The following is a 24,565-nucleotide window of genomic DNA, read 5'->3' on the forward strand; positions in this document are numbered from 1 at the left end:
GCATTTTTATGGCAACAGCCAATCATGCATATCATTAGTGTGCATCGCAAGGAGTTGAAGACAAGAGGAGACGGATGGCTTTTCAATTATTGATGTAAATGAATTGCCAAGTGTAGCTAGCTTAAGAAATGCAATAAAGAGCAAAAGTCCAATTTCTGGCTCTGTGCGCGCACACACACACACACACACACAACCTCACTAAACAAATTCATATTTCATCTCAGCAGTAAGTGAAGAAGGCAATTAAGTGACTTAAAACTTCAGACACTGCTGGAATTTTACATCATGAAATAAAATTTAAAAAAAAATTTCCCCATTGGTGTGTCAAAGAAGAATAGTCAGAACTTCAGATTTAGCAGGTGCTTCATAAGTTGCCACCTGCAGCCCTGCCCTGGGCAAGAATCCCTGCCACACCTCTAGGTGGGTGTCTCGGGTCCCCGATCAGATATCAGCTGTCACTGGAGATTGGTGGCCAGTGCTGTTGAAAGAGTCGAAGTCACTTTATGAGAAAAGCAAGCTGACCAAATTCATAAATGGACTATCTGTCCACATATAATGTGGTTTCACCATGGACTTTGAGGTTTCTCTGAGCAAATTACTTATTCTCTCTAAAGAGTTATTTTTTTTTTTTAATCTCTACAGTGGAAATCACCGTAGTATTACTCTATGAAGTGATTTAGGGATTAAATGATAGCACACACTTCAAAGTTATCGGCAAACGGTTTGGGTTCATGTTCTAATTATGCTTGGAACTGGTAATGCGCATCCGTCTTTAGGGCCATGGCCGCAAAGGGGGGCACATCGCTGTCGCCCAAAGCACCACAACAAATGGCTACTCTGCATACTCGTGACAGCCCTCTGCACCACTTAGCAATTATTTCACTGCCTTGACCAACTCCATTTTCTTTGACTTCAATATTATTTCAAAATGTAACACTGTCCTGAAGATGCCATCCGGTCTCATTCTTTCGCATCTAGTAGATACTGTTCATTCCCGTATCATGAAGAGTCTTGCATCAGACACGACCTATGCCAACTGCTCATGTGCCCACTAATGACAAATATGTTTCATCCTTGCCCTTTTCCTTTCATTCCCAGAGGAGAGCTATTCAGGTTCAACCAATGGTCTTACATAGGTTCTTTTTTAAACATTTAAAAAAAAATTATAGCTTACCTTCAACATTACTTTGTATTGGTTTCAGGTGTACAGCCTAGTCGTTAGACAGTCATAGTCTTTACAAAGTGTTCCCGCCGATATGTGCTTGATACCTTCCCCACATCCAAAACCACATCTTGACTCTGTATATTCGTTCTGAGCCCTCAACCCAAATGGCTAACTACTATTGGGAAAATCTATCTGGATGTTGCATACGAAACCCATGTCAAGCATATTTCAAATGGAGCCCTAAATTCCATTTGCAACCCAGACTTCTATGTTCATATAGTGAATCTCTCTAGCTACTCAAGACACGTGCCTTTTGTCATCCTTGACGTAGTTTTCATATGCCTGCTACCCAGCTGCAAAGGTGTGTCCGTTTTCCCTTTGAGACTATTTCCTGCGTCCATTTACTTATCTCCAAACGAACAAATAACTATTCTAATTCAATCTAACCCTGTCACGAGAACTACTGCAATAATGTATGGCTGGTCTTCTTGACTCCTGGCTTGCTACTTTAAAATCTAATCTCCACGTCACACTGAGTTATATTTCTAAAGCACGTACCCAACAGCATTCCAGGGGGAAGCCTTGGCTGGCCTGGCCCCGCCGCCCTCATGGCCCCGCCGCCCTCATGGCCCCGCTCTGCTGCCCCCTCACGCCTGGTGCTTCGGCCAGACTAAGCGGTCGGCAGTTCCACTCGGTCACCTCCAGCGATTTTTCACCCTTTGTCTTCCCATCTCTTTGGCCAGTTCCTATTACTCATCGTCAGTATATCAGCTTTCTGGAACCTTCCTGACACTCTAGACTGCCTTGTTTGCCCTTGTTCTGTGCTTTTATATTACTCTGAAATGTAGTCTTTCTTTCTCTTTCCCAACGAGGTGTGTGCTTTCTCAGTGTTGGAGTATCCAATAGGTAATTGGCGATGAAGCCACGGAGTTGTTATTACAAAGGGTAGACCTGACCATCTCAGTTATAAATACAGGTGTACTCGTGTGCTGGACCATGGGTCGGGATACGATCACCCAGTGCAGCACAGAATGGAAAGAGGGCTCTGGACAGGGCCCTGGGGATCACCACCAAGATCCTTCTGGACGTAATCAAGGCCATGGACAAACGGGAAGAATCATTTGCAGGGGTATGTGAGATGTCAGGGAAAAAAAGGGGGCCACAGAGGGAAAAGGAGAGGGGGTGCAAAGCCACGAGACCTTAATGCATTGACGTGAGGTCACATTTGTAGAATGACAGCTAGTCCACACAAGAATGATCTGCTGCATGAAAGATGACACAGTAAAGGAGCAGAATCAACGATGCTGCAGTTTAGTGTGGCATTTAGACTAGACAAATACTGACGCATCTTAGGATGACTTTATCTGGGGAGGAAGTCAATGTAAGAAACAAAACAAAACAAAATTGCCTATCAAGACATAGGAAGTAATGTATAATTAATGAGTTTCCAAAAACACACAAAGGATGAATATGGATGGCCCTTTTACAAATCCTTTACATCAGATAAAACGGGGCTAAAAAAAACACAGTGTATAAAGCCTGCTGGCTGAAGGACTTTGTGTTCCGAGCTCCACCTCACACCAGAGCCTTGAGATCCCATGAATCATTAGTGCCACTGGGTTTATTTTTATACAGGTTAAATCACCTGTTGTGAGAATGTGATTCTGGGTCATTACACAGTGAATTTTAATAAATTAAACCTGCTGTCCTTTTCAAAAACAACACGGGTCAACGACTGTGATTAAGTTGTCTATATTAATAAGTGGTTATCTCTAGGATAATTATCATTTCCTCTAAGTGATTTGTATAAATGGAAAATGTCTTTAAATAGTTCTAAGCTATTTATATACTCACCTTTGATATGTCCTGTGTGATTAAATATCTATGTATGGATACCCAGGGTTCTAACTTCAATATTTAGCTCAATACCCCGAGTCACTTCTTTCCAATAAGGAAACAGTGTTGCCTGGTGGTTACAGACACAGCCAGTGGTGCAAACTGCCTGGGCTGGGTCCTCAGCTCTAACTAGACCCTTGATCTTGGGTATGTTGTTCATCTATCTGTGACTCAGTCATTTATTTGTAACCTGGAGATAATAGTACTTGACCACTAGAGTCATTCTAAATATTAAGGTAATGCAGTCATAATGTGTTATACAAGTAAATGTTGGTAAAGTTCTTAGACTAGAGTCTGGTACAAGACAGGCACTTAATGAGCAAACCGTTGTGATTTCCATCATTCTGGTTTTCTCTTTCACGCGGAGCAGCGCCTCTTGCTTGTTTTGTCATTGCTATTTTTGCAACAATAAAAAGGTAATCAGCAGTGAAGCGGAAGTTAAAACAGAAAATTCCAAAATAAAAGGAAAGAACAGAAACTGTAACATAATATATAATGTAATTTATATAATGCATCATAACATTATGGCACTGGTATTTTGTGTCATTTTCTTCAACCTCAGGTGAAACATAGCCTTGGAATGTAGATCTTTTCTATTTCAAATTCTGAATTTCTGTCGCTGACAAAGACAAATTATCCTTTCCAGAGGATGGCTTGGCAGGCATGGCAACATTTTTTGAGAAAAAAAAAAAAAAAATGGGAAAAGCCAATTTCCCAAGCTCTGAGGACAAGTGTCCAGTTGCAGTGTCATGGGGAGAGTTTACTGCCGCTGAGTCATCTCCCTTGGGCCTTTGTGAAATAGCATGTTTCTAAGAGTGTGTCCCTCTAGAAGCTACTAATAAGGCTGGCTGTGACATACCGTCTCCTCGGTGGTGTCCCTCCTGTGCTGCGTGTCTGCTTGTTTTCAGATGTACCGGAGTGCCTGGAAGTGACCAGGAAGCGGCTGAATTCTGGGAACACGAAGATGAACAACATGTAGGTGTGTTTGGCCACAGCTGTTTTTCTAGTTACTAGGTGACGGATCACCAGAGCCAGTAGAAAAGCTGGGATGCGTGAGTGTTTAATTCTAAACGCAGTCCCCGGGAAAGGATTGGTAGGCGGGAAAAGTTCTGTACAGAAGATTTTAAAGCCCATGAAGTAGATGATGAAATTCACGCAGAGGGTCGACAGCGTGGGCAGAAGAATGGATTAGTACGTGACTTCACCAGTTGGGTGTTTTAAATTGGTCTTTGAAATGAGAACAGGTTTTCCACACTGAGGAAAGAATATTCTAAAATGCATCGCTGAGCAGTATCAGAAACCAGAGGCCACATGAGGGGCATTCGGACAGTGGGGTCCGGAGGTCAGTGGAGACCTGGCTCAATCAGGTAGCTAGGGGCTGCTTAGGGCCTGTTGGGGCCCACGGGACTGAGTTCTGCTTTGTTCTATAATCACCGAGGACACAAATGCTATCAAGAATCAAAGTCCCATGACACATTTTCATTTTAGAAAAATGACAAAAGATGAAGCAAAGAGATCAAGCGGGACACGCTAGGAGAGATCGTAAACCCAAGAGGTGTCCGTGACGACGGCCAGAAGGGAAATTGACTGGAGACATCTGTCGGTGTTCACAACCAGGAGGACTCGGGGGCCAATCAGATGGAAACGTCATGAAAGGAGGTGGGGAGACCATGATTTCTGGTGGGATGACTGGGTTATGTCTTTAGAGATAAAAGCAGCAGGGCTTCGAGGAAGGTGGGGATTTGGTTTTGACGCAGCGCGTGGGAAAGGTCTGTGCAGCATCCGACAGCAGACGCGTATGGGTTCTGAAAACAAGATTCTGGGACACGGAGAATTCTGGGCTCAAGGCAGAGATTTAGAAAATAGGACTACAAGTGTTATAAAACAGATTACAAGAGAAAAATCAGGAGAGAGAAGGAAGGGCTATTAAACGTAAAATATAAGGTCTACATAGAGGATCAGAAGATTAAAACCGAGTGGCCTGAGAGAGGAGACTGGTACCCAGAGCGAAGAGAAGTATTTTAAGAGGGAGAGCACCTCATCCGGGTATCATAAGCTCTGGAGAGGCCAAAGAAGAAAGCTGGAAAAGAAGCCAATAGACATAGCATTTAAGGCACCAGTTTCACTGGATGAATGGGTGGTGGAGTTGAGGTACAAACTGGAGGTTGTGAAGGGTTTAAATTCAAGGTTTGGATAATGCAAGGACAAAAGATGAATGTTTTGCTTAGAATAAAGACAACAGCATATAGATGAAGGTACACAGTAAACTATAAGCACACTGCATACCTAGAATGGACATTGACACTAAACACAGAATTCAGGTGACCTTACTTCACCCCAGTCACCCTCTGCTGACAGTAACTGGCAGAAGACGCCACAAATACATCTTCTACTTCATTCCTGTCTTTTAGGGCATGAAACAGGTGTCGCAAAATGAAGGGTTCCTAACTTTCCAGATGTACCTGCGTTCCTCACAGCTGGATAGTGCCAGACCACGTAGGTCTGTGGTCAGTAACCCGGCCTTAGCCCACTGGTTAAACAACCTACGGGAGTGTCCCGCTTCCTTTGCTTCCCACACTGGTAGTCAATGAGGACTCTGTTTCTCGTTTCAGTTCTGAAGTTTAATCTCATTGAAACAAAGGGAACAGGAACAAGCAAAACTAAGTGCTGGCAGGTCCCCAAAGGCAGGGAGGTCGCTCGTTTTTTAAAAGCTCTCAGGAACCTTGGTGGAATTGCCAGGGTTTGCTCCAGAGACAAATACAAAACACAGTCCGTAGTGACAAGTCCATTCACCTTTAAAGGAAAAAAGTCGAGAAAACAAGACTCACTTAAAAGTCTAAATGTTTGGTTTCAGGTTATGTTTTGCTTTTCATTCCCCTCCCATCAATCTTGAAAACCTATTTTATCTTTTAAAACAGGAGTATAAGACACGAAAGGATGAAACCCTCGCTGAAACAAGAGTGGAACCGTTGAAAGCAGGCCGTCGGATGATGGAATTGGCTGTGATTTATACTAAGGAAAAATCAGTCCCGTTGAAACTATTTGTTTATATTTTTGTCTAACCAGGTTTGGATCCCGTACAAACTGATTCTTTATAAAATGACCTCCTTTTCATATTAATAAGAAATGGGAACTGATTTCAGCCATTTTAAATATTTTTCTTTTCTTTATTGATTATAGAGAGAGAGGAAGGGAGAGGTAGAGAGAGACATAGAAACATGGATGAGAGAGAACATCAATTGGCCGCCTCCTGCATGCCCCCCACTGGGGATCGGGCCCACAACCTGGGCATGTGCCCTGACTGGGAATCGAACTGGTGACCTCTTGGTGCATGGGTTGACGCTAACTACTGAGCCACACTGGCCAGGCCTTTTTTTTTTTTTTTTAATACTTTTTTTCTTTTAATACTTTTTTTTCTTTATTGATTTTAGAGAGAGAGGAAGGGAGAGGGAGAGAGAGATTGAGAAAGAACATCAGTTGGGATTTTAGCAGTTTTATACAAATTCCTAACTGAAGCTTATGTTGACATCCTGTCTCCAAGGGGAACAGTGCACCACCGATGCTTCCTGAGGCTCCCGGAGATATTTCCACCCCTCACCCCCGTCCTCTCAGACACCAAGCACAGGTGTCGGGGAGAAAGGCGGACGCTGTCCTCAGCATTCAGTACGTGGCTTCAGAATGTTGTTAACATCTCGTTACCCTGTTCCTTCCACTCGACTCTCTTTAGTCCGTGCGACTGACACACCGAAAACGTGTGTAAATCATCCCAGGGTGAGCCAGACTCCCTGCAGAGGAATGCTTATTCTCCAGAAGAACTTCAGAATTCAACATTCAAGCAATCACAACAACAAAACCAGGAAAAAAAAAAAAAAAGCCATGTGTACAATGTTAATAATTCTTGTTCAAAAATTAGGAGCTACTGATCTATTTGTTCACCACACCCTTTTCTGTTTTGTCACAGTGATTCCGTTGTAATGCGCGAGTGATTAATGACAGGGGAGGAACAAAGGGGAGGCCAGACATTATGGGCATGATCCCTGCAAACTCTTTGGGGAAGGGGACTAGAAAAAGGGAAGATAGACACATGCCCAGTAACGTTGGGTGACAGGGGAGGTGTTGCCTGCCAGTCACACCTGGGAACAGAGGTCATTGGCTCAAATGGGCAGGGTCACAGCAAGCACCTGGAAATGTGGGGATATAAAGTCCCCCAGACAAAGGAGCTCAAGCTCTTGGTGCCTCTTGGCGCACTGCCGGACTCCTGACTCCAGGGCTCTTCCGCTCTGCTTCCTTGCAGTAGCACACATGGCCCATGGCCACGCGGACCCAGCACAGTGGGCTAACGGATGACAGCTAGCCGGCAGCGGTCCTGGACCTGTCCCCAACACGGAAGGGAGACTCTGGACACGGCTTTGCTGCTAGCTTTCCTGAAACCCCAGCTGTACTTCTCCTGTGACTGGACTGAGGGAAGGGGACTTAGGAATCCCAGGTTGTAATTCCACAGAAATAAGCTTTCTACCATATCACATCTTCCCGTACAAGTCTCAGAAAATCCCTTCTCTTGGGGTATCGCAAGGGCTCCCCTGCCAGCAACAACCAGGAAAGACAAGGCACGGCTTTCTCTGATAACAAGGGTTTTCTTCACGTGGGACCCACTTTTTCAAGGTATTTTTTATTCAAATTGTTGTATCGTTTTGTCCAAGCTTGAGAAATGACATTTCATCTTCTAACTGACTAGTGGAGTTACACAGAAAGCTGATGTTCTTGTTTGTTGGTTGACTGGTCGGTTTGTTTGTTTCTGATGTTTTAGAGAGAAAGGAAGGGAGAGGGAGAGATATATATCGATGTGAGAGAGAAACATGGATCGTCTCTCTCCTGCATTACAATACTCGGTACGCTCATCTTGAGCTATTTTGAATAATATGTGATATCTCGTTAGATGATAGATGAAGCCTGAGATAATAACTGCTTAATAACTTTGTAACTTTATTTTCTGAGAAGTTCTATGTCCATGTTCAGTGAGTAGAACGATAGAGTCAGTGCTAAATTGTCCAGACCAGTGGTATATAGACACAAGTCATCAATATTTTGGATCAGAGCATTTAAGTTTGGTATAAGGTTTGGCGGAAATAGAATAGAACATGATAAATTCTTGCAGCATAACTTTCCAGGCAAAATGTCAACTTTTTTCCAAGTGAAAATAAGTAAATATTGAGTATGCTTATTAATGGAGATCTTAAAATGCTAAGGATAAATCTATTACAGTAAAGAATATGGCTACAAATGTATCTAACATGTTATGTTTAGGCTAGTCATTATAAGGAAGCAAGGTAGAATTACTTAATTGTTCTGCTTACATATGACAAAACTATATCCTCAAACATTACGTTATTTTTTTTATTAGGTTAGCGTATTACAAGGACTAATAACAAAAGGTACATAAATATTTTTTCTAGTACTTATCTCCATTTTTCTCTGGTTTATATTGGTTGAAGACTTTCCTTGGCTTTGGATTTTAAGAAGATATTTGGAAAGTTTAGCTAACAATTTATAACTATTAAATTGGCTGCTATGGGCACTGGTCCAATTATTCTGCATAAGTGTTGAAATTTTTTGCTTATAGGGATTCTGAGACCATTGCTAATTCTTTGGTTATTTCTTGAATTATACATAGTGTAAGTCTACTGACTTCCAGATCAGATATAGTTTGATTGCATGCTGTAGAATTTTCTGGGACTTCTAAAAATAGTTCTGCAGTACATTTTATCTGGCAGTTCCATTTGCAAATAGTTCTCTACCTATTAAATTTGCAGGGTTATTTTATTTTTTATTTTTTTGAATCAAAAAGAAGAACCGTTCCCTTATAATTATTCTAAAGTAAGAGTTTCAGGTTGAGACTTGGAAAAGTGCTTAGGATAGTTAAAATTCTCCCTATTTGAGTGGATTTAGTAATCAAAGGGAAAAAATGTTCTATGTTCGTGGGATTAATGGTAGATGCAGTGACATTCATGTGAAATAAGAAACCTACATGTATATAGCTGGAACCTCGTCCTAGCCATGCATCTATATGTTATTTTGGAGCATTTTCTTATAATGTTGCAAAGATCCAAGAAGGAAAGACATTCAGGAACAAAACAAGTTACATAAAGGAAGTCGAATACACATATTAACCCTCGTGATGCACCTGTAAGTCCATGAGTCTAATTGCACTCCCTGAAGAACTATGTGCAGATAGGTCTTGGAATAGTTTTAAAAATTCATAAAATAAAATAATTATATAGTAATCTTTGTTTAAATTGTAATACGTTTGTTGTTCTAGAAAACTGACAGTTTCACGTGTTTCAAAATAAGTTATATACTAGCTACAAAAGATCTGGAAATGAAACTAAGAACAAAATTCTGTTAACAATGTCATAAAAATAAAATATTTAGGAGTAAATTTCTTAAACGATGTATGAGATTTTTATACTTACATTTATACAACCTTGCTGAGAGAAACAATCACAGATCAAAATAAATGCAAAGACTTCCCACAGTCATAAATTGTAGGACTTAGTATCGTTAAAATAGCAATTCTTTTCAAATTGATGAATAGATTTTATGAAATCCCTATATAAATCTTAGCAGGATTTTGTGCAGCAATTGACAGACTGATTTGAAACTTGATATAGAAAGGCAAAGGATCAAGAGTAGCCAAAAAAATCTTGAAAGAGAAGAAAAACATGGAAGCTTTAGCTGCCCGATGACAAAGTGTGCTGCAAAGCCACAGTAATTTAGACAGTGTGGTATTGGGACAAGAATGGGCACATCAATGAGTGCAGCTGAATCGATAGTCTACAGATATTCTCTTAAATTTAGGGCTAATCAATTTCTAACAATTGATTAGACAATAAATTAACAATTCCAAGACAATAAATTAGGAAAGAATACTATGTTCAACAAATAGTGCTGGAACAATTAGAGACATATATGTAAAAGCAGACATACAAACATACACACACAAACCCTTAAGCCTCTTCCCTCACACCCTACCACCATACACAAATACTAACATCATCTATATGTAAGAATTAATCTATAACATTTTAACAAAAATATAGAGGAAAATCTTCTTGACCTTGAATTAAGCAAAGAGTTTTCATATACAACACAAAAATCATAAGCCATACAATACAATGATAAATCAGACTTCATTAAAATATAAATCAAATTGTGCTTAATATTTTGGCATTTAAAAACTAACATAAAAAAATTAAATTAAAATAAAAATTTAGCCCGACTGGTGTGGCTCAGTGGTTGGGCATCATCCCATGCACCAAGGGGTCCCCAGTTTGATTCCCAGTCAGGGCACATGCCCAGGTTGTGGGCAAAATCCCCAGTGTGGGGCATGCAGGAGGTGGTGAGTCGATGTTCTCTCCCATCGATGTTTCCATCTCTTTCTCCCTCTCCCTTCCTCTCTCTCTCAAATCGATAAAGAAAAAAAAATTTAAATTTAATTGGCTGGAAGAAAATATTTACAAGTCATATGTCTGATAAAATACTGGTATCCAGAATGCATAAAGGATCATCACAACTCCATAATAAAAAAACAAATTACTCAATTAAAATTTGAATAGATATTTCACAAAATAAGACATATAAATGGAAAATAAACACTTGAAAATGTATTTACAATCATCAGTCATTTGAGACACGTAATTTTAAACTACAATGAGATACACCTACTGGCTATAATAAAAAGATATATAATATCAAGAGTTTGTAAGGGTGTGAATAAATTACAAGTATCGTGATTTTGAACAGTTGTTCAGTTTCTTACAAAGTTACATGTAAGTACTCATAAAAACCAGCACTAGCACTTCCAACAATTTAAAAAGAGAAGTGTTACCTCAAAACATTAAAAATTGAACTTCCATTTGACCCAGTGATCCTACTTCTAAGAATACATACCAAGAAGCCTGAAACACCAATCAGAAAGAATATATGTACCCCCATGTTCATAGCAGCACTATTTACAATAGCTAAAATCTGCCCTGGCCAGTTTGGCTCAGTGGTTAGAGAGTCGACCTGTGGTTCAGGGAGACCCGAGTTCGGTTCACGCTAAGGGCATGTACCTAGGTTGCAGTTTGTCCCCAGTCTTGGTTGGTCGTGCGGGTGGCAGCCACTCGATGTGTTCCTTTCACGTCGATGTTTCTCTCTCTCTCTCTCTGTTCCTTTCTCTCCCTCCCACTCTACCTGAACAAAAAATGGAAAAATGTCCTCGGGTAAGGATAAAAAAAAAAGCTAAGATCTGGAAATAGCCCAAGTGTCCATCAGTAGACGAATGAATAAAAAAGCTGTGGTACATATACACTATGGAGTGCTACGCAGCTGTAAGAAAGAAAGATCTCTTATCCTTTGAGACGACATGAAGGGACCTGGAAAGTGTCATCCTAAGCAAAACAAGCAAAACAGAGAAAGACAAGTATCATATAATCTCACTTATTTGTGGAATATAATGAACATAACAGTCTGAGGAATGGGGTAGTCCCAGAGACGTGGAAGTGCAGTACAGACTGACAATCCCCAGAAGGGGGGGTGGTGGGGGAGAGATAAACCACAGAACTTATATGCATGTATGCATGAACAATGGACATGGACAACAAAGCTGGGGACGGGGCGAGGAGTGGGGAGGGGGGATCAGTGGCGGAAAAAGGAGAAACATCTGTAACAAAAATAAATTAATTAAATAAGAAAGAAAGAAAGAAAGAAAGAAAGAAAGAAAGAAAGAAAGAAAGAAAGAAAGAAAGAAAGAAGAAAGAAAGAAAGAAAAAGAAAATATATATCCACACAAAGATTGAAAATAAACCAAATATCCATCAGTCTATCAACCAGTGCTTGGAAAGGAAAATGCGGCACATGCACAATGTGGAATAGTATTCATCAATAAAAAGGAATGAACTACTGATACAAGCTACAGTATGGACAAACCTCAGAAACATTATGCTAAATAATATAGATTTCTTCTCTTCTCTCTCTCTCTCTCTCACTCTCTCTCACACACACACACACACACACACACTACATAATGGATAATACAATTTCTATGAAATATCCAGGAAAAGCAAATTTACACATGTAGAGAGAAGATTGAGGGTAGGAGAGTATATTTTGAATAAAAATGACTCATAGATTTTGAAGAGTGATGAAAATGTTTTAAAACTGCATTGTGTTGATGTGTCAAAAGTATAAAGTTACTAAAAATAATTGAAAAATAATTGAATTACATTCTTAAAGTGGGTGGCTTAATTTTATGTTATATAAGTTATGCTTTGCTATAGCTTTCAAAGAACATTATGGATATATACTCTCTTTTTAATAGACATTATTTGTTGATAACTTACTTTTATGATCCCTAAGAAAGAGAATTTTATCATCTCTTCTATATTCTAGATCAATCTTGACAGAAATTCACTGTTTTATCAGTATTTTCAAATAATGAATTTGGTTTTCTATAACTCTATTGTGTTTGCTTGTATTTTTATTAACTTACAAATACCTTTACTAAGATATTCATGTACAAATCAACCATTTGTAGTTTACAATTCAATGGTTTTCAGTATAAATGATGTTGCAACCAACACCATTATCTAAATTTAGAAATTTCAACATCCCCCTCAAACCATACCCATTATTAGTCATTGCCCATCCTTTTCCTGTTCCTCCCAGGCCTAAACAACCACTGATCTACTTTAGGTCTTTGTAGATTTGCCTGTTTTTGACCTTCATATAAACAGAATCATATAATTTAAGGTCTTTTGTGACTGGCTTCTTTCATTTCGCATGTTTTCAAAGTTCATTCCAGCTGGGGCGCGTATCAGCGCTTCTTCCTTTTGGGGGATGGTAATGCTCCATTGTATGATATACCACATATTTTCTATCACCCACGGATACACAGTTGGGTTGTTTCCACTCTTTGGCTATTATGAATAATGCTGGTATGGACATTTATGTATACGTTGTTGTGTAAACTTACGTTTTCAGTTCTCTAGGTTATATATCTAACAGTGAAATTGCTGGGTCGTGTGGCAATTCTATGGTTAGCGTTTTAAGAAACTGGTTCCCAACATGAATGTACCATTTTACATTCCCATTAGCAATGTCTGAGGATTTTAATTTTTCAGAATATTGGTCAACACTTGTTATTGGTCTGTCTCTGATTTTAGTCGTCCTTGTTAATGTGAGATGTTATCTTATCGTGGTTTTGATTGCATTTTTCTATTGCCTAAAGGTGTTGTCTTTTCATGTGTTTATCAACCATTTGTATATATTCTTTGGATAAATTTCTGTTCAAAACCTTTGTCTACTTTTTTAATTGAGTCATTTTTAAATTAAATTTTAACAATTTTTTGCATACTCTAGATACAAGCCTCTTAACAGATACATGGCTTAAAAATAATTTTCACTTTCTTGACTGCATCTATGGAAGCACCAACTTTTCTCATTTTGATGAAATTTGATTTATCTATTTTTTATTAAAATACTGCTTGTAGTACCATATCTAAAAATAACTTTGTCTAATCCAAGGTCATTAAGACTACACTAGTTTCCTTCTATGTGTTTTATTGTTTCACATATACATTTAGGTCCTTTATGATTTTTTAAGTTGATCTTTGTATATGGTATAACATAAGGGTCCAAACTCTATTTATAGCATGTGGATATATAGTTGTCTCAGAAGCATTTAATTACCTTGTTACCCTTGTTGAAAATCAATTTACCACATATATAAGGGTTAATGTTTATAGTAAAAGAAAGGAAAAAAATAACACAATCGCTTAGAATATCTATCATGTTATATCTGACAATTTGGAAACAAAGTTGGAGGAGAAAATGCTAGCTTAAGTCTTCAACATTTATAACAGTCTAGGAGTAGGAAACATTTATAGTAAGGGCAATCAATTTCTTAATAATTCAACAAACCCACAGGATGAACACTGGCAAACCTTTCACCCTTTCCTTAAAATGTAAAGAAAAGTGCATTTTAAACAACAACCCAGAAACCAAGCCTAGATAACATGTGTGTCTGCAGATTTCAGAGACTGAAAATGTATGAACAATTAGAAAGGCAATAACTACTACTTTAATAAGTAAGAATATTCGCAGAGAAAGTAAATAATATTTCCACCTGTTGGCAAAACTTTCTCCTGGAAAAGTTAGAAAAATGTCATTGCATAAAATAGTGGCTTGACAAATACATTAGAATATGGGTCAGGCTGATAAATTATATTGGAAATGCTATAACTATAAAATGTTATGTGTCATCTAGCTTCATCAAATAGCTATTTGTAGAAAATTAAGCCCCATGCACTTAAAACTGGATTTGTTTCCTTACAATTTTATTGAAGGGTTTACCATTAGAGTGGACATTAAAAGACCTTGCTTTTTTTTTTTCCATATCCTGCCACAATTTTCTTTGACACCTTGGAAAGTAATTTAAACTCAATAAAATGAAGATAATTGCTCTTACCTCACAGAGATGTAGAGAGCATTAATGAGATCATGTCTACAAAGTGATTCAAAGTCTTTAGTTGGTAATATAAATAGCAAGTCTAACTATATTTTTCCAGATGTCTAATAATGATCACTATAAATATGATGAACTGAAAAGTTAAAAGGCTGCCAGTAAAAGTAAAATGTTTTCATTTTAATTGCGAGGCATTTAAATGTCCCCTCTTGCATGTTTGGATTATAGGAAATGCACAAGAAATTTTAATTATGAGTTCCATTTTAATACGAGCATGTCCCCCAAGTTTAGACTCAAGAGTACATAACTTAGAGTCAAATTGGGAGAAACTCAGCTGCCTCCTTCTTTGCAATTATGTCTAATACATCACTGTAGAAGTTTAATAAAATAACTCCCAGCATAAATTTTAATGAAACCTATACATTACTTCTTCAAAATGTTTCTTAATGTGAAGTAGAAGATCATGACTTCAGTTCCAAATCCCATTACTCAGTTGTCATACCTTCAGTGTGTCTTGATCCCTGAGCTGATAAAGCCAAATACTCATATCCTCTGTTCGGCTCCTATCCTGTTAAATATTTCTCAGTGCAAAAATACTCATAACCAGACCCAAACTATTTTTAAGTTCAGAGCCCGCACTATAATCCTACTGCTGTCAACCGTTTGTGAATTAAAGCACTTATCTTTGAAACTGAATTGCATTTTACATTTAATGAGCCAGAAAAAGCAATGTTGATTCTAACGGGAACAGGCATGATAATCTCCTGGCAGAGACGCTTTTCAAAGTACTAATTCTTGGCAACTATGGTGGTTCACTGTCTACTGTACTTGGCCTTGGGGTAGGCACTGCAGACAGGGACTTTGAAATGAGAGCAGACATTAGGTCTGGATTCAATAAATGCCAGAGTAAAGGAGGTCACTCTTTACAGCAACCAGCAGGGTAATTGCATCCTGAAGGACAGCAGCATCTCTTGTCGGGTCCCATGTGGGCAGTCTGGGTTGCACTGATCTGACTGGTTATTGTTGGATCTCACCCAACAGGTTGTCAGGATTCAGTAGTTCCTCGCACTCCATACACACAAATAAGAGAAGCAAGCTGAGGGAATAAAAATTCCAGTAGCTTCTTGGAACAGAAAAACAAGTTTCTTTTTTTTTTTTTAACACCTGCTTCTGTAATCCATCAAAATTAATGAGTTTATTGTTGTAGATTGGAGTTAAAACAAATGCATTCTTCATTTATCCAGCTTGACACTGCCTCAATAAACTTTCTTTCTCAACACAATTGATATAGGAACTGTCTCTTTTCTCAAAACCATATTCCCAATGGTTAGTTACTGGGGGAAAAACAAAACATTGTTAGGATTTTAAATTTGCAATTGCTAATAATATTCAAGTGTAAGATCATCAAAGGCTTGCCTATACATGCACACACATACACATATGTATACACATACACACATATACACACATGCATGAACACACATACACACTTCCATACACACACATATATATATACAATACATACATACACACACGTACACATATGTACACACATGCACACACCTCACTCCAGACCATCACTGTTTTACATCTTCATCAATATTACCAACAGCTAAAGGAATTAGGGCTTGGATCTGCCTCAGATGAGAGACAAGCTGGCCAGAAGAAGACAGGACATTCATATTTGAAGTGGAAATGTTCTCCCATAACACAGAGTTAACCTCTCTGCCATAATTCAGGGGGCAGTGGTAAAAACACATGTTTCTAGTGAGGAAATAAACCAAATATTTTATAATTTTAGGTATAAAAAGCTCCTTCATATTAGAAAGAAATCAAATAAAAAAATATGTATTGTTAATTAAATGCAACTTTTATTTAAAAATTGATGGGGAAGAGGAACTTTCTGCTTAGTTTCTTGTAATTAACCATTGATGTAAAAGCAACTTTAGTAAAATTAAAAGGAAATTAATAAAGCAAGTTCATTTACAATAGCATTAAAACCCTTGCACACCTAGAAATAAATGTAGAAGAATAAATAACATGCACTGGAAACTACAGAACACGTGAAAAGAAATCAAAGATCTAAATGAATGGGAAAACATCTTGTGTTGATGGGTTAGAAGGCAAGTTTGTTAAAATGGCAATATTCCTCATATTGATTCAGTTCAATTCTTTATAATCCTAGCTGGATTTTTTTCCAGAAATTTCACAGACTCATCCTAAAATTTATATTGAAATTTAAGGACCCTGAATAGTTTTAAAAAATCTTGAAAATTACAGAGTTGGAAGACTCGCACTTCCTGACTTAAAAACTTACTGCAAAGATACAGGAATCAAGAAAGTGTGCTACTGGCTTAAGGGTAGACATATAGATTAAGTCACTAGAGTGGAGATAGTAGATATGAACCCATACATTTTTGTTGTGCTCAGTTGACTTTGACAGGAATGCCAAGACAATGTAATGAGGAAAAAAATAGTCTTTTTAATAGTTGGTACTGGAATAACAGGATATTCACATGTAGAAGGGTAAAGTTGTAATCTTATGTCCCACAATAGACAAAAATTAACTAGAAATAATTTGAGGAAAAAAATTTAAAGGTTAAAACTATAAAATTTTAGAAAAACAAAAACAGGTGAACTTTTTGTAGCCTTCAATTTGGCTATGGTTTCTTAGTTATATAGCTAGCACTTAGACTAAAAGCAACCAATAAAAATAGATAAATTAGACTTTTTAAAATTAAAATATTTATGTACTATTGAACTCTATCAAAAAAATAGAGGGTTAGCTCGGTCAGTGTGGCTCAGTGGTTGAGCGTCGAACCATGCACCAAGAGGTCGCCGGTTCAATTCCTGGTCAGGGCACATGCCCAGGTTGTGGGCCCGATCCCCGAGGGGGTGGGGCATGCAGGAGGTGTACAGTCTATGTTTTCTCTCATTGATGTTTCTTTCTCCCTCCTTCCCCCCTCCTCTCTTTCTAAAATCAATTAAAAAAATTTTAATGCAAGCTAATAGAGGGTCAACCCAGAGAATGAGAGTATTCACAAGTAATATATCTGATAAAGTGAGTATAACAGTACATATAATTCATGTTATATATTAATAGTATTATATCTTATTATTCAACCATAAAAAGACAAATAACTCAATTTTGAAAATGGACAAATAATTTGAAATAACATTTTTCCAAAGAAGGTATAGAAGGGGCCAATGGCATGAGAAAAGCCACTCAACAGCATTGATTATTAAGAGAATGCACATCAAAATCAGTTCACACTTCCAGGGTGACCAAAACAGAAACAGACAGTATCAAGGTTGCGGGGTACAGGGAAATCCGAATCTTCATGCAAAACTGGTTAAGATATAGAATGATGTAGCTGCGTTAGAAACCAATTCGACAGCTCCTCTAGAAGTTAAACGTAAAGTTGCAACAGGACCCAGCCTTACCAGTCTGAATTGTACACCTAAGATGAATAAAAACATATGCCCACACAAAGAATTTACACACATATTCATTACAACCATGTCTATAATAGCAAAAAAATGTGGAAACCACTCAGAAGTCCATCAACTGATGAATGGATATACAAAATAAAATACTGTTCAGCCATTTAAGAGGACTGGAAGATTAAACATGCCAGAATATGGATGAACCTCAAAGATATTATGCTATGCCAACAGAGCCAGACAAAAAAGACCACAGGTTGTGTAATTCTATTTATATGAAATGTTTAGAATCGGCAAATCTACAGAGGTGGAAAGGGAATTCACAGTTACCAGGGGCTGTTTGGGTGGAGAAAGATCACAGGGTTAATAAGGATAGAGCATGGCTGTTCGTGGGTACAATCCTTCCTCACAGGATGATAGAAATATTCTGGAATTAGCTGTGGTAATCTCCCAAACATGTGAACACACTAAACATCTCTAAGGTGTGCTTTTGAAAGAGCGGATTTTATGGTATATGAATCATAGTTCAATTTACAAAAATCACTGAAGAATTCTATCAAATTTCATGGCAATGAAGAAATGTTATATAAGGGCGTGTATGAATCATACCATTCAAATAGAAATGCAAATGATGTTCAATTTTGTCTTTTTTTCTCCCTGTACACCAATCAAACACCCCGTGAAATAAATGTTTTGGGAATTATAATATAAAACGTAGACACAAGCCATATTTTATGATATTAGAAACATATAATTTCTTTGTATGATGGTGATTATGACATTTTATCATAGGTCTGTGACCTTTTCTCCTACACGTATCGGGAGATTTTGTTGTGATTTGTGCTCACAATAAACACCAGTTCTTCTAGTTACAAAATCAGCAATGTCATCAGCTGACTTGATCTGTCACCAGCATTTACAGTATCCTTTCGTATTCTTGATCCACTTTCTTCAGTTGGCTTTGAGGAATCATATTCTCCTCCTCCATCACTGGCCACTCCTTCTCATTATCTTATGTCATCTCCGACTCTGCCCTGACTTTCTTATATTTGAGTATTTCAGGCCCAGTCCTTTGTCCACTCAGTGATCACATACATTCCTATGATTTTAAATATAATCTAAGTTCCAATGCCCTGAAAATGTATACCCTCAGCCTAGGTATCTCTCCTAAACTCCAAGCTTACACAGGTAACTATATGCTCAACTTTACCTCTGAACATGTAATAGAAAACTCAGGCTTTGCATGTTCAAAACCAAACTCCTAATTCTCCTGCCTTCCCACTACTCCCGCCATGCTCCAAACAAAACAAAACGAAGAGCACAGCCCTTCTGTGTCAACTAGTTTTTGTTTTTGCTTTTCCAAGCCAGTTTACGGCTACCTCATCTCTCTGGTTGCTCAGGACAAAATGTTTAGAACCATATTTGATGCTTTCGTTTCTCTCATACCCCATATTCAACCTGCTAGGAAATGATGCTGGTTCTAACTATACACAAACATTTCCAAGTTCTCACCACAGCAAACGCTTCCTCTCTGGTCCAAGCCACTGCTAACTCACTTGTGGCTTAACCGTAGTAACTTTCTAAAATGTCAGCTTCTATTCGCTTCCTGTTCAATGTCTTTTTTAACCCTAGAAGCCAAGGTGACCCTTTAATAATACAAATTAGTTTATAGCACTTCTGGGCTCATAACCTTTCAATGACTGCTTATTTTATTCAAGAAGCTAAAGTTGGTATAAAGCCTATTCTCTTTTTCTTTCTGCTTGAATTGTGTCTGAGAATAAATGGGCTCTATCTCTCTGGTAACGTTTAAGAGTATTTTCTTTAGCATTGGTTTTCAACAAATTGGTTGATTTGGGTATGTCTCATAATTTTCCTCCCGTATATCCTTCTTGGGGCTCTTTGAGCTTCCTATATCTCTGTATTTGTGTCTCATCAAGCTTGAAAAATGTCCCATCATTATTTTATCAACGTTTTTATGTCCAAAACATTTTCTTTTATTGTTTCCTCTTTGGCCTATATGTTTGATCTCTTTGTATTGTCCCACAGGCCACTGAGGCACAATTCATTATATTTTTCTGAACAAGACAGTTTTATTTATTTTTCTTACACATTTTAATGAGCTTTTTCTCTGTGTTTTAGTGTTGATAGTTTTCATTGCTCTTTCTTCAAATGAACCGATTATTTTTCTAGTGTCCAATATGCTGTTAAGCCTAATTAATATTATTTTCCCTTAAGGATTTTCTCTTTTCTTGTTATATCATTTTCATTTGGTTCTATTGTATAGTTTCCATTTTTTAATTGAGATTGCATATTTGTTGCCTTATTATGTCAAATAATATTGCAAAAATGTTCAGTAATAAACAATAAGTAGAAAATACAATGGAAACTATGTTGAATTCATGCTGGTAAACATTAAACAGAAACATAAGATTGTTATTATGAAGAGATATTTTTATTTTATCTTCTCCATTAAAAGGATAATTTATTGATTCAAACATGATTGTGTGGCTCACTTCATGTTTAGTCAATTATTACTAGCTGGTTTGGTGGAGAAATGACCACCAGGAAATGACTCCTGGGGGGACTCTGTAGACTGTGACACAAATCCACAGTCAGAGGCTGTAGAGATCGCGTGCTGTGCTTCCTGAAGCCACGGATATTGGAGTCATGAAGGAAAGATAATATTGGAATCGTACAGTGCCAACAACTACTCTGTGCAAATTCTTCAAATCATCAGGCATGTAAACTTGTAAGTTTTCAGGAATACCTGGTCAAACATGATTTTCTATGTTAAAGAATACTTATATATGGGTTTTGTAGAGAAAGCATGGGGAAAAATGAAAATCTCTGTGTTTTTATCAATTGCTTTGGGTCTTCAAAAGCTTTCCATGAAAAAAAAAAACAAAAAACACTGAGAAAGACAACAGTTATAAATATGGAATATTTTCAAGGCATAGATTGACAGAAAGTAAACATCTTCAGTTAAGAGGGGAAACTTTCACCAAGTTAAGCAAATGAAATAGACATGTTCTTCTTCATGATTCCAGAGAACATCTTGTGAAAGGGGCAGAGAGAAACCTAAGCCCCCCAGGGTCCCAGCAGTCACATGGCTGAGTCTCCCTTGGGCCGGCGTTAGGACTTCAGCCTGGGGTAGATAAATAAACACGAGGTCATGGGGATCATGAAATTTAATAACGAGGGTAAGAATTTGATGTCAGTTTTGGCATCCATTTCCCAGCCACTCGACGCTGTTCCCCAAAGACGTCGGCGGAGCATCTGCTGTGCTGACAACAGGAGTGACATTTCTCCCCATGGTTAGGGTGTTTGGAAGGCACCGCAGAGCCAGCAGGACGTCCCGCTGCTCGGAGCCACCTCCTGAAATTGCCTCCCAAACATCATAGACATTTGTATGTTTCTCTTCATAACTAACTGAAGGACAAAACCACAGTGAGTTTTTGATACCAAATCTGCTCTAGGCACAGTGCCCTGGTTTCCACATTGATGGTGAACAAAGACGAATAACAAGTTTTCTGTACAAAGTGTGAACATCTAATGCGGGCCTTAGGGTGGACATGGTCCAGACAGCTGATGATTAGTTTTCATCACATTTTCCCATTACAAAAACAGCTTTTGGATTACTATACTGCTTTTTTTTTTTTTTCCTAGAAAAAAAAATTATATATACAATTGCAACAAATGCTTATGGTAAAATTTTTAAAGTCATACAAGAATGTAGAAGAATAAAAAATAAATTTGACTGCAGATTTCCAGAATATACCACAAAGATATCCAGTGTTACCTGGTTGTATACATCTCTTACTCATCAGTTTTAGAGATTTAGAGCATGTTTTTCTTAATGACTGCTTTGTATTCCATTTCATGATGAAACGTTAAAAAGTCTATATTTTGTGGTGCTGATGCTACATCTAATACTGTGTTAATAAAACCACGAACATCCTGACACATTCATGGAGAGGCAAAGGAATTTGGTTAAAATCTTGAAGTCTGGAGTAGGACTATCTAGAATCAAATTTGAACTCTGTTAGAAAAAAATTAGCTTTAAACTTAGGCAAGTTACTTTATCTCCAATTTGTTTTAGTTTCCTTATTTAAAGAATAAGATAATAATTGTACTGGCTTCAAAGAGTTTTGTGAGACTTCAATGAGTTGATGAATACATGCACAAACAATACCTAGGTCAATGAAGATGTATTAAAAGGATATCACATGTTTTTGTTTCACTGATAGACTATAAAACAACCAGTTCTCTTTCATCCTCACTAACGGCATTTGCTATTCTGATAAGATGAAAATTGTATTTTATTATTACTTTCAATTTTATTTTAAATATGTTTTTATTATTTTAGAGAGAGAAAGAGGTAGAGAGAGATAGAAACATTGATGTGAGAAACATCAACTGGCTGCCTCCTGCACCCACCCTACTGGGGATTGAGCCTGAACTCAGGCATCTGCCCTGACTGGGCATCGAACAGGGGCCTCTCAGTCCATAGGACTATGCTCAATCCACTGAGCCACACTGGCCCAGCTCAATTTTATTTTTAAATAATGAAATGAGCAAATATATTTATATGTTCATGAACCATTTTCATTGATATTCTGGGGACCTCTCTGTATCTATTTCTTCTCCCTATTTTACCATTGTATCACTCATCATCCTTATACTGATTCACAGAAGCGTTTATGTCTTATATATGACAAGCATATTTTCCTCAGTTTCTTATTGGTTGACTTTTATTTTGAACTTATATCAGGTCAAAACTTGAAAAATATTTATTTTAATAATATTAAGTCAAATTTATCAATTTGTTTTATGACTTCTGTGTTTTTTATTTGACTTAGGACACCTTTCATCAGAATTTAGTAGAATCAACAGAGAGCCCAAGGGGAAAATCACCCTACCCGAAACTTACATGTTTTAGAGGTGGTCCTGTAGATCAGTAGGAAAAGAACAATTTTCCCAAGAGGAGATTGGATATCCACACACACACACACACACACACACACACAAAGTTGTTTTACTCTTTGTCACAGTATACACATTTGAAATTGTTGGGGATTCTATATCTATATGTGGAAGTCAAACTTCTCAGAATATCATTTAGAATAATGTTTTTATGACCTAGAAATAGAACAAAATGCAAAGAAATTGGGAACCACTAACCATAAAGGAAAGAATAATAAATTTGACTACCAAAAGTAATAATTTATTTTAATTGAAAGCTACAAATTAAAGTACCAAACATCAAGTCAATGAATAGGAGATGATATTTAGAACAAATATAATGAAAAGCTTTATATCCAGAATATGTAAAAATTGTCTTCAAATCAACAAGTAAAAAATACACTATTGAAATGTAGATCAGAAGTTTAAATAGGAACTCCACAAAAGAAGATATCCAAATGGCTATTATGAAAATGTGTGAAGATTCATTAGTAACTAGAGAAATGCAAATTAAATAAAAATAAAATATCACTGCATATCCACTACAAGACTGACAATACCAAATGTGGTGAGAATGTAGAACACACAGTTAGTGGAAATGCACTACATTGGCAAATAGTTGGCACTATCGAGTGAAAGATGATGGTAACTTGGATGGTGTGGGTAGTCAGGGTTTTACAAGGTAGTTAAATTCTGGATATACTTTGAGAGGAGAGATAATAGATTTGTTGTTGGAATGTATGTGGTGGAGAAAAGAAAGGGTGGGTTGAAGAATAATTCCAAGGTTTAGTCTGAATAAATGGATAGACAAGGTTGTCCTCAATTACGGTGAAAAGACTGCAGAAGAACCTTGATTCTTCATGGAGAAGAGGGTGGTTTGCCACTCAGCTTCTAGCCATATAAATTGAAATGCCAGTTATGAATCCATGTGGCCATGCCAAGTAGGCAGTAGCATATACTAGCCTGGAGTTCAGGGACAAGGTCAAGACTGGGCATGTACACTTGGGAGTCATCAGTGAAGAGAAGGCATTCAAAATGATATAACTGGAAATGATTATGAAGACAGTGAACAGAGAGAATAAAGTGAATCAGTAAAAGACTGACCATTGAAGTTTATGTGGTTGTAGAGGTGAGGAAGGACCAGCCAAGGAAATGGCAGATTGGTAGTGAGATAGGAGGGGAATAGGGAATTGTGCTGATCTGGAAATCATTCAGAGAAAAAAAATGTTTCTAGGAGAAGAGCGTAATCAACTGTTAAATGCTATTGACAGACCAGGTAAGATAAGGCTCAAGATCTGACTACTGATTTAGCAATGTGAGGCCAGCCCAACCAGTGTGGCTCAGTGGTTGAGAGTCTACCCATGCACCAAGAGGTCACCAGTTTGATTCCTGGTCAGGGCACGTGCCCAGGTTGTGGGCCAAATCCCCAGTGGGGGCATGCAGGAGGCGGCCAATTGATGATCTCTCTCATTGATGTTTCTATGTCTCTCTCTCCCTCTCCCTTCCTCTCTCTAAAAATCAATAACAAAAAAAAGTTAGAAATGTGAAGGCCATTAGTGACCTTGAGAAGAAAATTTTCAGAAGACTGGTGGAAG

General features: G+C 37.8%; 1 pseudogene; it reads left to right on the forward strand.

Annotated features, from left to right (window-relative positions):
• LOC118631115 overlaps nucleotides 1–24,565 on the forward strand; it is a 51,509-nt pseudogene that overhangs the window by 3,535 nt on the left and 23,409 nt on the right.

The sequence above is a fragment of the Molossus molossus genome, unplaced genomic scaffold (assembly GCF_014108415.1).
Source record: "Molossus molossus isolate mMolMol1 unplaced genomic scaffold, mMolMol1.p scaffold_m16_p_15, whole genome shotgun sequence".
Classification (NCBI taxonomy): domain Eukaryota; kingdom Metazoa; phylum Chordata; class Mammalia; order Chiroptera; family Molossidae; genus Molossus; species Molossus molossus.